The sequence below is a fragment of the Rana temporaria genome, chromosome 3 (assembly GCF_905171775.1).
Source record: "Rana temporaria chromosome 3, aRanTem1.1, whole genome shotgun sequence".
Lineage (NCBI taxonomy): Eukaryota > Metazoa > Chordata > Amphibia > Anura > Ranidae > Rana > Rana temporaria.
In genome coordinates, this window is record NC_053491.1 from 406,227,541 (window position 1) to 406,243,336 (window position 15,796).

Here is a 15,796-nt window from a genome sequence, read left to right on the forward strand (position 1 = left end):
TTTATTGTCTGATAATGACATCTAATATAATAAAGGGAATTATTCCCAACCAAGTATGGGGGCTGCCCAGAAGCGGCTGGTGCTCCAAACTTTTGGGGGCGCAAACAAACTGGAAAAAAAAAAAAAACATAAATTGCCGCCACTGTGCCCATCAATTGCCGCCACTGTGCCCATCAATTGCCGCTATTGTGCCCATCAAATGCCGCCATTGTGCCCATCAAATGCCGCCACTGCCATCAAACAAAGCTACTGTGCCCATCAATTGCCGCTACTGTGCCCTATCAAATGTTGCCCGACACTTACCTGTCTCAGAAGCGGGTAGGCAGGAGTGTCCTGCACGTCCTCCATGTCTTCTGCCGCTCTCTCTCTCTCAGGTGTCCAATCACAGCGCCTGACGTTTCAGCCAATCAGGTGACAGGTAACAGACCCGGTAACCTGATTGGCTGAGAGGCAGTTCAGTGTTAGCAAAGTAAAGGAATTTGCTTTGCTAACACACAGCTGAGTGATCAGCAAACGCCCAGCATGGCGCCCGCTGTTGACCTGTTTGGGCACCTATTAAAGCCTATGGCTCTAATCAGTTGCTTTAAAAAAAAAAAAACACCCCCGCCACTGTAATTCAGGTGCCCGGCGCCCGAAAAGGGCCCGGGGCACCTGAATAGAGGTTGTCAGCGGCGACCATAGATAGGTTCGATTCATGCAATGCATGAACCTATCTATGGTAATAGAACGGTGCCAGGAGAGAGGGGGCAGCGCCCATGCGCCCCTTATGGACGCACTGCCACTGGGGCTGCCTTTCCTAATGTCCCATACGTACGATATTAAAAATCAGATAACAGATCGTCCGTTTTTTTTTTTTTTTTTTGCATACTAGTCGCATACGGAAAATGGAGAGATTACTAAAGTGATGACAATTCTCAAAAAAAATAAAAAATATCGGAAGTGATGTCATGTGTTGTAGTGTATTGATATTGTATTTTCGGACGACAACTGTACTGATGAAACGAAAATCGTATGATCTAGTATCGTAGCCCTTGGGCTTTCACATTGAGAATGCTGGGGCAGGTTTTTTTCAGGCATTGAAATACGCCTCAGTGTGAAAGGGGCCCAAGACTCTTCATGTGAATATCTTGGTTCCCTGACTGTCATGTTCATCCGATGGTTTCAGTACATCACATATATCCACATCCCGGGGGCCAGATCCGTGTCTCTAAGTTGGTGCCAGGCATCGGACATTTTCAAAATGAGATTTAAAAAAACGACAAATTTCCTCTAAAAATGGTATTTCCATTCCAATCTTTATATACATGGTTATCAGATTTTTTTTTTTTAACTGCCAATAATTTTATTTTGGCTTTTTCGCAACCATGGTAACAATACTACAGTATGTGCAAAGGACCTCCCATCCCCCAACTCGGGTTAACTCACCGTTTTCCCAAGTGTCTGCTTAGAGCTTGAGGTCATATTCCCAGCATCCCCGGCCAGGTCTTGCACCAGGAATCTCTGTGGGATGTTCAGGTGTATATGGGAGGAATGAAATGTCTCTTATAAAAACCTCGGGACTGATTATGTGAGTGAGGAAGGTGAGATCCCTCCCCATCCCTTCGGGCTCTTTCACACAGGCGGCCCGTTCAGGTCCGCCTGACAGTTTTTTTGCGGACCTGAACGGGCGCTCCATGCTCCTCTATGGAGCCGTGGATGTCAGCGGTGACATGCCCGCTGACATCCGCCCTGCTCCGATCCGCCAAAGTGTGACGGAGGAAAAACCTACTTTTCCATCCATCTGGCGGATCAGATCGGGTGAACACGGACAGACGGTCCGTGTTCATCCAATCCCCCCATAGGGGAGAGCGGAGAAAAGACAGGGCGGTCCCTGCACAGTGTGTGGGGACCGCCCTGTCATCCGCCAGCTCAGCGGGGATCAACGGTGCGATCCCCGCTGAGCAAGCAGAGGTTCAACGGGCGGATCATCACTGATCCGCCCAGTGTGAAAGGGGCCTTCTACTCACTTTTACCAAATGCAGGTGAGGATCTGAAATAAAGCTTTGTACAGATCCTTGAAAAAAAAAAAGAGAAATTCCGCTTCAAGGCTCCATTCACACTAATGCTTTTTTTGATGCATTTTGCAGAAATGCAGGGAAATTTTTTAACATGGTTTCCTATGGAACATGTTCACAATCAATGCTTTTTTGTGCCTCTGCATTTTTGGAAAGGGTAAGGGACTTTTTTTCCTGCAAAAAGCAGCGTTTTGCATGCAATAGAATTCAATTGACCTGCATTCAAAACGCAAGTACCGCGATTTGCGTTTTTTTTTAACCTGTTTATGGCTGGTTGTTAAAGGAAATGTAAAAAAATAAAAATTACTGGCTAAAAAAAAAAACGCAAAATGCAAATCGCGGTAAAAACGCATGTAAAAAAACGCAGCGAGCGCCGCAAAAAGCATTGCAAAAACGCTCAAAAGCAACATGCATAGGTGTGAATCGAGCCTAACACCTCCTTCACCAGGTCACACCCTATTGTTGGCAATGGGAGAGTTCAAATCGATGCGACACCGACTTTGCAGTGACGCATCGATTTGAAAAAGTCGTTTTGGTGATTTTGGTGCGCCTTGCATAGACATTTATGCATGAAGCCACGCAGATGTCTTCCAAGTCGCACCTGAAGTCACATTGACTTCCAAGCTACATGCTAACACTGCACCAGAAGAAGATAGTTTGCAAGCAGACATATTATGAAACTGACAACTTTCTAGCATGCAAAGCTAACTTCCTCTGGTGAAATGCTACAATTTGTCATTCCGGAGCTCAGGGCTGAACATTTCCACACTGATACATTGTATACTTTTACTGGCCAGGGCAGTGTTCGCTCATTGTTATTTTGTACTTTGTTAAAGCGGTGGTTCACCCATAAAAACGACTTCCCCCTATTACACTGCCCCCCCGCATTACAATACGAATATTCCATTAATTTTTTTTTGGCTGCTGTACATACCTGGGTACAGCTATTCACCGGTGTCCTCCGGGTTGCGAGTCCCGCGGGAGTGGGCGTTCCTACCATGGTGGTGATTGACGTTTTGACTAAAAAACGAGCTCCCCCTGTCGCGTAAGCAGCGTCACGATTGGCGGAAGGAGCCGAACGGCGAGTCGGCGCTATACTGCGCCTGCGCATCGCAGTTCGGCTCTTTTCGCCAGTCGTGACGTGGCTTACGCGACGGGGGGAGCTCATTTTTTAGTCAAAACGTCAATCACCGCCATGGTAGGAACGCCCACTCCCGCGGGACTCGCAACCCGGAGGACACGGGTGAATAGCTGTACCCAGGTATGTACAGCAGCCAAAAAAAAATTAATGGCATATTCGTATTGTAATGCGGGGGGGCAGTGTAATAGGGGGAAGTCGTTTTTATGGGTGAACCACCGCTTTAAATACTGACTGCCTACCGGCAGGTGATAAGTAGCGTGCGTGTGCTAGCCCCCGTGCAGGGACATTTTCCTTTTTCATAATCGCTGCGACATGAACGGTTCCATTGCCGGTGTGGTGTCACATTCTGCTGCCTATCGTAGAATGCTGCGGAAGTCACGTGGCGGCCAACTGCGCATGCGCAATGCGTTACAAACGCAAGTGCGATGCGTTCCAATCGATTTACGACAGTACACACCAGCGAATCCGGCATTCAGGGCGACGTGGATTTAGAGGAAAGTGGCCAGTCGGCCTCACGTCTTTGCTATGCTCGGACGGCTCACTCCGCTCGCTCGACCTACTGGCTCTTTTTTTAACATTCTCCAATCCACAGGGATGTTAAGGAAAGAGCCTGGATGCCGACCGAGGTTTCACTGGTGTGTACTGTCGTGAATCCATTGGAACGCATCGCACTTGCGTTTGGAACGCATCGCGCATGCGCAGTTGGCCGCCACGTGACTTCCGCAGCATTCTACGATAGGCAGCAGAATGTGACAATACACCGTTGTCATGCAATTTGGAATTGTCAAATTGCATGACAAGTCGCACCGGTGTGAACAGTGGCTTAGGCTACTTTCACACTGAGGCGCTTTGCAGGCGCTATAACGCTAAAAATAGCACCTGCAAAGCGCCTAAAGAGCCTCTTCTTTCACTCCAATGTGAGAGCCAGAGGGCTTTCATACTGGAGTGGTGTGCCGACAGGACAGTAAAAAAAGTCCTGCTAGCCGCATCTTTGAGGCGCTGTAGGAGCAGGGTCTACACCCCACTCCTAAAGTGCCCCTGCCCATTGAAATCAATGGGCAGTGGCGCTTTGAGAGTGGTTTTGTCCCTTTTTCGGCCACTAGCAGGGGTTAAAAGAGTCCCGCTAGTGGCCGAATAGCGCCGCAAAAACAACGGTAAAGTGCCACTAAAAATAGCGGTGCTTTACCGCCGACGCCCCCAGTGCCCCGATGTGTAATTAGCCTTAGTGAATTGACTTTAATGAGTTATCTTTTTTTTTTGTGGTATTTACTTCACATTTGGGGCCAGATCCACAAAGAAGTTACGTCGGCGTATCAATTGATACGCCACGTAACTTCTAGGATGCTCCGGCGTATCTTTGTTTTGTATCCACAAAACAAGATACGCCTGAATGGGGGCTAGATCCGACTGATGTATGTCTTAGTACGCCGTCGGATTTTAGGTGCATATTTACGCTGGCCGTTAGGTGGCGCTTCCGTTGATTTCTAGATACACTGATTCTCAGAACATACTTCCGGCCGGGGCATTTTTTCACGTCGTTTACGTAAGGCTTTTTTCGGCGTAACGTTACCCCTGGGTCTATGAGGCGTACGCAATGTTAAGTATGGAAGTCGGGCCCAGCGTCGAATTTTCCGTCGTTTGCGTAAAACGTTTGCGAATAGGGCTTTGCGTAAATTACGTTCACGTCAAAAGCATTGACTATTTGCGACGTGATTTCGAGCATGCGCACTGGGATACCCCCACGGACGGCGCATGCGCCGTTAAAAAAAAAATGTAATTTACGTGGGGTCAAGTTGAATTAACATAAAACACGCCCATATCTTTGTCATTTGAATTCCGCGCCCTTACGCCGACACATTTACACTACGCCGCCATAACTTACGTGCAAATTCTTTGTGGATAAGGAACCTCTGCACTAAGTTACGGCGGCCTAGTGTATCTGAGATACGCTACGCCCGCTTATATTTACGCCGAGGTACGTGGATCTGGCCCGTGATATTTTACTTGGAGGAATAGACTTTCTTATTAGTCGTGTCGTGTCGTGTGACCTTCATATCGCATGCAAAATCCGTTAATGAATTGGCCCCAAAGTAATATGTAAGGCTAGGTTCACACTATTGCCAGTGGTTGTGGGTGTGGGAATCGCAGTGATTCCCGCACCGGCAGTTAAAATGCTCTGCTCTTTATAAACGTGCAGGGCAGCCATTTGTTCTTAAAGGCACCCCCATGCATATAAAAATGCAGCACATTTGCGGGTGTGTGAACCGTAGGGAAATCACATGGGATAAAAGCCGACAGCTTGACAGGAGGAGAGTATAGCCATGTACACGCCTTAAGTTTTAACCACTTGCGCAAACCGACGTATCTGTATGCGTAGCTGTGTTAAAAAACATATTTTATTATTGCTGTTGTAAAGAGTACCTTGAGATATGTCATGGTATGTACACAATGACAATAAAGTATTATCTTATGTGAACTCCCATAATGGACACACGATACGAAAAGTAAAATTTTGTCTGACGAACGATCTGTGGATAATTAGTACGATAACATTTTTATTGTACCTAGACACAACATCCGATTTTCCTTTAATTAGTACGGTTTCGTAAGAGCAAGACTACGCAAAAAATCGTCAGAGCAGACTACGCATGCTCAGAAATGAAAGACTACATACGAAACTATTCAAACACATGACGTCACTTCTGAAGTTGAATTCTGTCATACAAGAATTTTTGTACGTTGAGTAACCTCTTCACTTTCGATATGAGACTAGCATGCAACAAAAAAAACGTACGAACATTTGTCCGAAAACGCGTGTACGAGGCTTTAGGCTGAGTTCACACTGGAGAACACAGCGGCTCCCATCAGGAGAGCGGTGCGTCTCCCAGCAGGAGAGCGGTGCGTCTCCCAGCAGGAGAGCGGTGCGTCTCCCAGCAGGAGAGCGGTGCGTCTCCCATCAGGAGAGCGGTGCGTCTCCCAGCAGGAGAGCGGTGCGTCTCCCATCAGGAGAGCGGTGCGTCTCCCAGCAGGAGAGCGGTGCGTCTCCCATCAGGAGAGCGGTGCGTCTCCCATCAGGAGAGCGGTGCGTCTCCCAGCAGGAGAGCGGTGCGGCTCCCATCAGGAGAGCGGTGCAGGTCCCATCAGGAGAGCGGTGCGTCTCCCAGCAGGAGAGCGGTGCGGCTCCCATCAGGAGAGCGGTGCGGCTCCCAGCAGGAGAGCGGTGCATCTCCCATCAGGAGAGCGGTGCGGCTCCCATCAGGAGAGCGGTGCGGCTCCCATCAGGAGAGCGGTGCGTCTCCCATCAGGAGAGCGGTGCGTCTCCCAGCAGGAGAGCGGTGCGTCTCCCAGCAGGAGAGCGGTGCGTCTCCCATCAGGAGAGCGGTGCGTCTCCCAGCAGGAGAGCGGTGCGTCTCCCAGCAGGAGAGCGGTGCGTCTCCCAGCAGGAGAGCGGTGCGTCTCCCATCAGGAGAGCGGTGCGTCTCCCATCAGGAGAGCGGTGCGTCTCCCAGCAGGAGAGCGGTGCGGCTCCCATCAGGAGAGCGGTGCGGGTCCCATCAGGAGAGCGGTGCGTCTCCCAGCAGGAGAGCGGTGCGGCTCCCATCAGGAGAGCGGTGCGGCTCCCAGCAGGAGAGCGGTGCATCTCCCATCAGGAGAGCGGTGCGTCTCCCATCAGGAGAGCGGTGCGGCTCCCATCAGGAGAGCGGTGCGTCTCCCATCAGGAGAGCGGTGCGTCTCCCAGCAGGAGAGCGGTGCGTCTCCCAGCAGGAGAGCGGTGCGTCTCCCAGCAGGAGAGCGGTGCGTCTCCCATCAGGAGAGCGGTGCGGCTCCCATCAGGAGAGCGGTGCGGCTCCCATCAGGAGAGCGGTGCGTCTCCCAGCAGGAGAGCGGTGCGTCTCCCAGCAGGAGAGCGGTGCGTCTCCCAGCAGGAGAGCGGTGCGTCTCCCAGCAGGAGAGCGGTGCGTCTCCATTCACCGTTTCACGTCAGATTTCAGCCCAAAATTGGGACCTGAAATGGACCAAAAGACGCACAGGACTCCTGTGCAATTCACACCGGAGATGTGCGACCTGGCTCCATAGAGAAGCTGCTCACAATCTCCTGCTATGCTCAGGAGAGACAATAATCAGGGCGAGAGCCAACTATTCACAAGACAACCCTAGACAGAAGCCTAAAGGACCCTGGATGTCCAGCAAGCCCAGAAACCTCCATGCCTCTCTAGAGTACACCAGAGGGATAGTGAGTTGGTTGTTCACCTACCTGTCACATAACAAGAAAGATGTGCTTGGAGGTGGGTGGTATCTGAAGGGAAGGGCCATGCCAGTACAGATATGGCAAATGGGGCAGCTTCTCTGTACAAACTGCAACCCTTATCAATATCAATCGAGGGGGATGGAGAAAAAGTTACTACCTTACCTAGGGACCCCTTTTGCCTAAATCCATCTCTAGTCATGGCACAAATGCTGTGTTCACCCTTCATCCCCAACATGCTTGCAAGACTGATCTACCTGCCAAGCTCTTACTTTTGGAAACATGGATCCAAGGGCCTACTAATCAATCCATAGGTTGATTTCTCAGCTCTACACTCAAGGTGGAGATTTAATGAAGAGTACAAGTATTTCCTTTAGGAAGTCTTTTTTTCTCTCTCTACAGAAACGCTATTTCATTTTTAATATTCAATGCAAACTCACCCGTTCAGAAAGCACTTTGAAAAACACCCCCTAGCATTTCTGTCTGTGGCCATCTTGAGTAAGGGCAAGCGATTCATTTACTTCCAGGAATCCATCTGCCCTTAGCTCAGGCATGCAGGCAGGAGGGTGTGCTTAGCTTTCAAAACTCCTCTTTGCTTCCTGAAGACTCCTGGAATTTATGACATCATTTACCTAGGCCTGGAAACCAGGAAGTTAACTGAAGAAATGTAGAAAAATAAAGTAAATATGACATAGTTTTCCATCTATTTGGCAGCATAAGGAATAAACATATAGCTGGATTCAGGTAGGGGCGCGCATCTTTGCGGCGGCGTAGCGTATCGTATTTACACTACGCCGCCGTAAGTCAGAGAGGCAAGTACTGTATTCACAAAGTACTTGCCTCCTAAGTTACGGCGGCGTAGCGTGAATAGGCCGGTGTAAGCGCTCCTAATTCAAATGAGGATGTGGGGGGCGTGTTTTATGTATATTAACTGTGACCCAACGTGATTGACATTTTTGACAAACGGCGCATGCGCCGTCTGTGTACATATCCCAGTGTGCATTGCAGCAAAGTACGCCGCAAAAACGTATTGGTTTCGACGTGGACGTAAATTACATCCAGCCCTATTCACGGACGACTTACGCAAACGACGTAAAATTTTCAAGTTTCGACGCGGGAACGACGCCCTTACTTAACATTGACTACGCCACCTAGGGGGCATCTTTATCTTTAGGCGGCGTATCTCTTACGGAAACAGTGTATCTTTACTGCAACGGTCGCACGTACATTCGTGAATAGGCGTATCTAGTCATTTACATATTCTACGCTGAACGCAATGGAAGCGCCACCTAGCGGCCAGCCTAAATATTGCACCCTAAGATACGACGGCGCAGGCTGTCGTATCTTAGTTAGGTTTAAGTGTATCTCTGTTTGAGAATATACTTAAACTTAGGACGGTGCAGATTCCGAGTTAGGTCGGCGTATCTACTGATGCGCCGGCCTAACTCTCTCTGAATCCACCTAATAGTGTTGGCTGAGAGGGTGAAGTTCTGTTTTAATCCCTTGGCACATTATTTGATGTTTGAAGCAAAGATGGGTTCATTTTACATAAATGTAAATCACTTTGGAGTCTTATCTTCCTTGCTGCATGTGAAATCTTCATCGGTGCTTGTGGCGTTGTATTGTCCCTGATAGGATGGCTGAACTGGAGAAGCTGGTGCAGGACCTACTGGTCTACCAGAGCTACATTATCTATTGTGGACCTACCAACCCTTATTAGAAAATGGTGGGTGCACATGTGTATAGTATGGAGCTTATAAGGGCCTTATAACGTTCCTTTTTTTTTTATTATTATTATTATTATTATTTCATAAATTCATAAATTATTTCATAAATACAAAGCAACAGTATAGTATTTTTTTTCTTTATTTTCATAGAAAACAAAACACAGAGTATTCTGGTTATATAAAAAAAAAAAAATCGTTTGACAAAGTATGTGTAATTTTTCCTAAACAGAAAACAAAAAATAGATGTGAATTCAAATGGGGTAAAGTGGATTAAACCTTAGCAGGTTGCTCTTTTAAAGGGAGAACCTAATATCTTCAGAACAAGTAAGGAGCAGGCATAGACATAAAGTGGGCAATCCTGCGTACACACTGCACTGCTGAAGGGCCCCCAAAATTCCTGAACTTACAGGTATAGGACACAACACCCCAACTTCCCATCCAACCGATCACCAGAATAAAGGAAAGGGATGGTCAGCACTCAGGATGACATCCAAAATAGTATTTCTTTATTAAATGCATGTATAAAGCTGTAAAACATCCTACGCGTTTTGGACGTTTGTCTTAGTCATGGCCTATCATGTAGTACAGGGGTCTCCAAACTGCAGCCCGAGGACCAGATGTGACCCTTTGCTAGCCTTTATCCGGCCTTTGGGGCACTATTCCTCAGAATTCCTCAGAATTTTTTTTTTAGCAAACACCCTAGGGAATAAAGTGGCGGTCATTGCAACTATTTATCTTGCATGGTATGTACGCAATCATTTTTCACACGCCGGTTTCATTAATTAAAAAATAACAAAACAGTAAAGTTAGACCAATTTTTTTGTATAAATGTGAAAGATGATGTTACGCCGGGTAGATAGATACCTAACTTGTCACGCTTTAAAATAACGCACACTCATGGAAGGCGCCAAACTTCGGTACTTAAAAATAAATTTTGTTTTACAGGTTACCAGTTTAGAGTTACAGAGGAGGTCTAGTGCTAGAATTTTTGCACACGCTCCAACGCATGCAGTGATACCTCACATGTGTGGTTTGAACACCGTTTACATATGTGGGTGGGACTTACGTGTGTGTTCGCTTCTGAGCGCGAGCTACCGGGGGCCAGGGGCCTTTTAATTTAAATTGTTACTTAATTTTTTTTTATTTTTACACTTTATTTTAAATTTTTATTTTTTTGATCACTTCTATTCCTATTACAAGGAATGTAAACATCCCTTGTAATAGGAATTGTTAGTGACAGGTCCTCTTTATGGAGAGATGCGGGGTCAATAAGACCCCACATCTCTCCTCCAGGCAGGAATGCGGCTTTGTTTACTTCCGGGTACTCGGGCGTGACATCATAACGTTGCGCCCGGGCCTCTGGCGGTCATAGAGATGGCCATTTGGTCACCGGGCATCTCAATGATCCTCATCCGACGCCGGCCGATTCGTTCTCCGGGCCCCCGATGGCACGGGAGAGCCCGGCAAAGCACCGGATGGCGGTGGGGGGGGGGGGGAAAGGACGTCCCCTCCAGCGGCGGATCTGATGCTTTGATCATTCTTATGGTGTGCAGAATCGCTGGCAGAAGAGAAGGGTATCTGAATGATGCCAGTAGCTGCAGGCATCATTCAGATATCCCCCCCTAAAGTCCAGGACGTCATATGACGTCCTACGGTAGGGAAGTGGTTAAAGATCTTTGCCGAGACGTGCCTCTTCACAACAAACAATGGATTTGGGTATATTTATGTGGATACAGGCTACCAACGAAGGCAAATATTTCTGTTTTTCTAGGCATTTTAATCTTGTTCCTAATGGATTCTCAAACTGCTGAATATAGTGTTTTATTAATGGCAGAAGTTACCAATGAACTCTGCACTATTGGGGGTTATCAATGATTAGATCCCATCTAGCATTGCAGCACAAAGTTATTTATTAATGAATTTATAACTCAATAGTCGTAATATTATGCAATCTTTCACCACCCATTGGCACATCAATTTCCACTCTTTCTTCAGTTGAAAAAAAGCAAACATTTTAAACTTGGTCAGAGACATTATAAACAATCACAGTTCTACTTCCGATCACTATAGTGGAAAACAACAAAAAGCTATAAAATTTATTTGACTTGCATCTGAGAATGTCTGTCTGGCCAAAATCTTCGAGGATCATTACCATTACTAAAGTTTACTTACCAAGTTTGCACCAACCACCAAAAGCCACCTCAATGTTTACATCCTTCGGGCAAGCTTCTTCACGTTATAACACCCCATGGAAATCTATGGGGATGGGAGATGGATTGGCTACTTCAGCTTGGAGGTAAAAAGGATACAAAGCTTTGTTTAAAGTGGAGCTCCACCCAAAAGGTGAAGCTCCGCTTGTTCACACCCTTCAACATTTTTTTTTGGGGGGGGGGGGCAGGTACCTGGTTTTGATGCATGCAGGTACCCAGTCCCACGTAAGATTGACATTGGCGCGCTGTAAAATTTCTGGCCCTTCCACTCCCCCCCCCCCCGCTGCCTTCTGGGACACGCACACAGATCCTAGAAGATGGCGGGACCATTCAGACCTTAACTGACTATTTCCCTACTTATAATCCCAGCACCTGACTGAAGAATCAGCTCGGGGGATCCCTGGAAAGGCAAGTGTCCTTATATTAAAAGTCAGCTGCTACAGTATTGGTAGCTGCTTTTCTTTTTTCCAGACTGAAACTCCCTGTTTAAACATTTTCTTACCCTTTAAGCCCAGTGTCAGCAACCCGTCGATTGCGAGCTACCTGACGATCGCAGGAAGCCGACATCCCAAATCCCAATAAATGTACACAGGCAGTCCCTGGATTACAAACATCCGACTTCTACTTACAAACAGAGGGAGACAACAGGAAGTGAGAGGAAATCTACCTCTAGGAAGGGAAATTCTCTCCTGTTGGCTTCATTTCCATGGACGGTTTTACAGCCAATTTCTTTAGCCTTTTTTACAGCTTAAAAACGCCTGTCCATGTTTTTATTTTTTTTGAGCTGGAGCTCAAAAACGCTGCGGTAGCGGTTTTGAGCGTTTTTTAACGTCTGGCATTTTTACAGCTCTACTCTGGAGCTTCAGAACGCACTGGTCCTGGGTTTTTTTTGCAGCATAAAAACGGCTCAGCCATCTACAGCTCAAAAATGTCATGGTGGGCATGAGGCGATAGACTGACATGGAGAGCTGTTTTTAAGCTGCAAAAAACGCTCAGAAAAGTGGCTGTAAAAACGTCCATGGAAATGAAATGGGAAAAAGGTGTCTCCACTGAAGATTTATCACCAATTCTTGTTTTCACAACAACCCAAAATTTTCAAAATCCAATTGTCACCGGGCCAGAATGTGAGGTGAAATCTTCTGAACAGGGACACAGACAGCAAAACAAACATTACAGGGGTGTTAGCCCTTCTCTATGCTATCCAAAATACATAAAAATATTTATTTTGGCTGGAGCTACACTTGAACAAATGTTCCTGTTCCAAATTGCATACAAATACAACTTAAAGCGGCGGAACTTCAGTCATTTTTCCAACTTTCCATCTATTAAATCTTCTGCCCTTGTTGTTTTAACTTTGGATAGTAAAACATTTTTTTTTTCTGCCAGTAAATACCTTATACAGCCCACTGCCTGTTTCTTGTCTGGTCATTAGCCTAGGCTTATGACACCATGCACAGCTCTCTCACAAGAGTTTGCCAGGAAGGGAGGAGGGATAAGACATAAGAGGGTCAACAAGAGCTGCAGAGCTGGAGCTGTGCCTCTGTGTAAATCCAGGAAGTGAACAGGCAGCACCTTTAGCTGCTCACAGTTAAAATGGTTGCAGCCACAATGGAAGGAGTTCAGAACCCCGGCAATATTAGTGGATTATATCTAGAAATATATTGTACAGTAATTTTTTTTTTTCGGGTGGGGGGGGCTTTTCTTTTCTGTCCTTTTTGTTTTCTAGAATAGGTTAGGGAAGAAAGGGGGGGGGAAATGAAAAAGGAAAAATAGCTGCAGCCAGACTGTGGAGGGAGATTTCTGAAGCATATTTGTCAAGTACAGAATCACAATATATATAAAATAATATGCAAAGTGATTGGAGGGAAGCTTCTGAATGGCATAGATGTTTTAATTACAAATTATGTGAGCTGACTGCAGTTCCTCTTTTAGAACAAACCTACAGATCATATCTTGTTTGTAACCTGGGGACTGCCTGTGTTGATTGGTTTGTGCAAATGTTTTTATCTTTTTATACTGTTTTTATCTTTTTTATACTAGTAATGACGGCGATCAGAGACTTACAGTGGGACTGCGATATTGCGGCGGTCTGACACTTTGTAGGAACCAGTGACATTAATATAGTGATCAGTGCTAAAAATATGCACTGTCACTGTATTATTTGAAGTTGGCCGAGATGAGGTTAATCTAGTGCGATCAAAGGGTTAAATTAAATGTGTGCCTAACCAATGTTTTTGTGTGCTGCTTTTACTAAAAGATTCCTTGCATTGCAGGGAAAGAAAATCCCTCACATTCCTGCTGACAGAACAGAGCTCTGCCTTGTTTACATAGGCAGAGCTCTGTTCTGCGTCTCTCCTCGCCGACCAGTGGGTACCGGTGGACATCCATTGGCCAGCACCTGCTGATTGGCTTGTGCCTTGTCTAATCACAGCACAGCCGCCGCAATGTGCACACGCACTCCCTACCCAAAAGTGCTGAATCACATACTAGGTACGTGATACAAGGCAAGAGAGCCACCTTGCCGCCGCCGTACATCTAAGTAATGCAGTCAGCAAGCAGTGTTTGTATTAGGGTTGTCCCGATACCACTTTTTTAGGACTGAGTACGAGTACCGATACTTTTTTTTAAATGTGTCCCCAAATGCAGCCATGTCCCCCCCCCATATCCAGCCATGTCCCCCCCCCACATATGCAGCCATGCCCCCCCCATATGCAGCCATGTCCCCCCCACATATGCAGCCATGCCCCCCCCCATATGCAGCCATGTCCCCCCCCTATGCAGCCATGTCTCCCCCCATATGCAGCCATGCCCCCCCCCATATGCAGCCATGTCCCCCCCCCATATGCAGCCATGTCCCCCCCCCCATATGCAGCCATGTCTCTCCCCATATCCAGCCATGTCCCCCCCATATATGCAGCCATGTCCTCCCCATATCCAGCCATGTCCCCTCCATATGCAGCCATGTCTCTCCCCATATCCAGCCATGTCCCCCCATATATGCAGCCATGTCCTCCCCATATCCAGCCATGTCCCCCCATATGCAGCCATGACCCCCCCCCCCCATATCCAGCCATGTCCCCCTTACCGTACATGCTGCTGCATCCCCGCTTGGTTAATATGCGCGGGGAACATTACAGCTTTGAATAGCTGTAGTCTTTCGCGCCGCGCTGCGTATAGACACTCCCCCTTGATCGGGATTGGACAGTTCACCCGAGCAAGGGGGAGTGTCTATACGCGGCGCGGTGGGAAAGACTACAGCTATTCAAATGAATGCTGTAATGTTCCCCGCCCGTATTAACCAATCGGGGATGCGGCGTAGCGGCGGGGTGGGGGTAGTATTCTATTTTGGTATCGGGGGTATTTCCGGGAGTACGAGTACTCCCGCAAATACTCGGAATCGGTCCCGATACCGATACTAGTATCGGTATCGGGACAACCCTAGTTTGTATAGCTGTACTCAATACTAATTTTCTTGTGGCGTTAGGGGTTTATGATCGGGGTAGATGGACATCTATACAACCAAGCACCACAATATATTGAAGAAAAGCAATTGTTTTTATTACGATAAATTTACCTTGAGCATGCAGGTGTTCTGTATGATTCAACAATTTCCTATTTTACATCCAATATTAAAACTTGCTCCAGACCACTTGTTAGGCCTTTTAAACATGGGCATTAAAAGGGAACAGTCAGCATGGTGTTGCCATTATCCACCACACAAATAACTCTACTCTGGGGCCCTGTAGTACTATGTCATTTGTATGAGGACATTTAGGTCTCTACCACACAAGCACAGTCTGCTCTGATCAGTAGGGGGTCCCCCGCTCATTGGGGCAGAGCGGGATGATATCAACTCTATGCCCGCTCAGTTTATGTAGAGGGCAGACCTTGCTAAGCACTATGGGTGGGCCAGGTGTAAATGGAACCCACTGTCTGTTTACATCAGGCTACCTCCAATCTGGTCTGTCAAAATGGAAAAAAAAACACAGTTCTTTTCCATTTTCCTTTTCTACCGGACCTGCTCAGGTAGGTGGGTGTAAAAGGAGAAACGGCTGTTTACATTTGCTTGCCCATAGGGCTCCAAGGACCTTCCGCTCAGGTCCACCTGAAAATCTGACAGGAGGATCTGATCAAAAAACCGTGTGAGAGGGGCCTTACTTCTGCTTTATAGGAGTAAACATCCTAAAAGCGTGGGGCTGATAACGTTAAAATATGGTAGTCTGTCTCCAAGTATCCCCATAGGGTCCCACAAATATTGCAAATCAGCCACATAGTGATCCCATAAATAACTGGAGAAGACAGACAGACAATGGTACATTTTTGTGAATGCTTTTATGATTGCTAAACACTTCATTTATTAAGCTGGATTCACACCTATGCATTTGTAGTGCTTTTTGCAGATTTGCACTACAGAACAT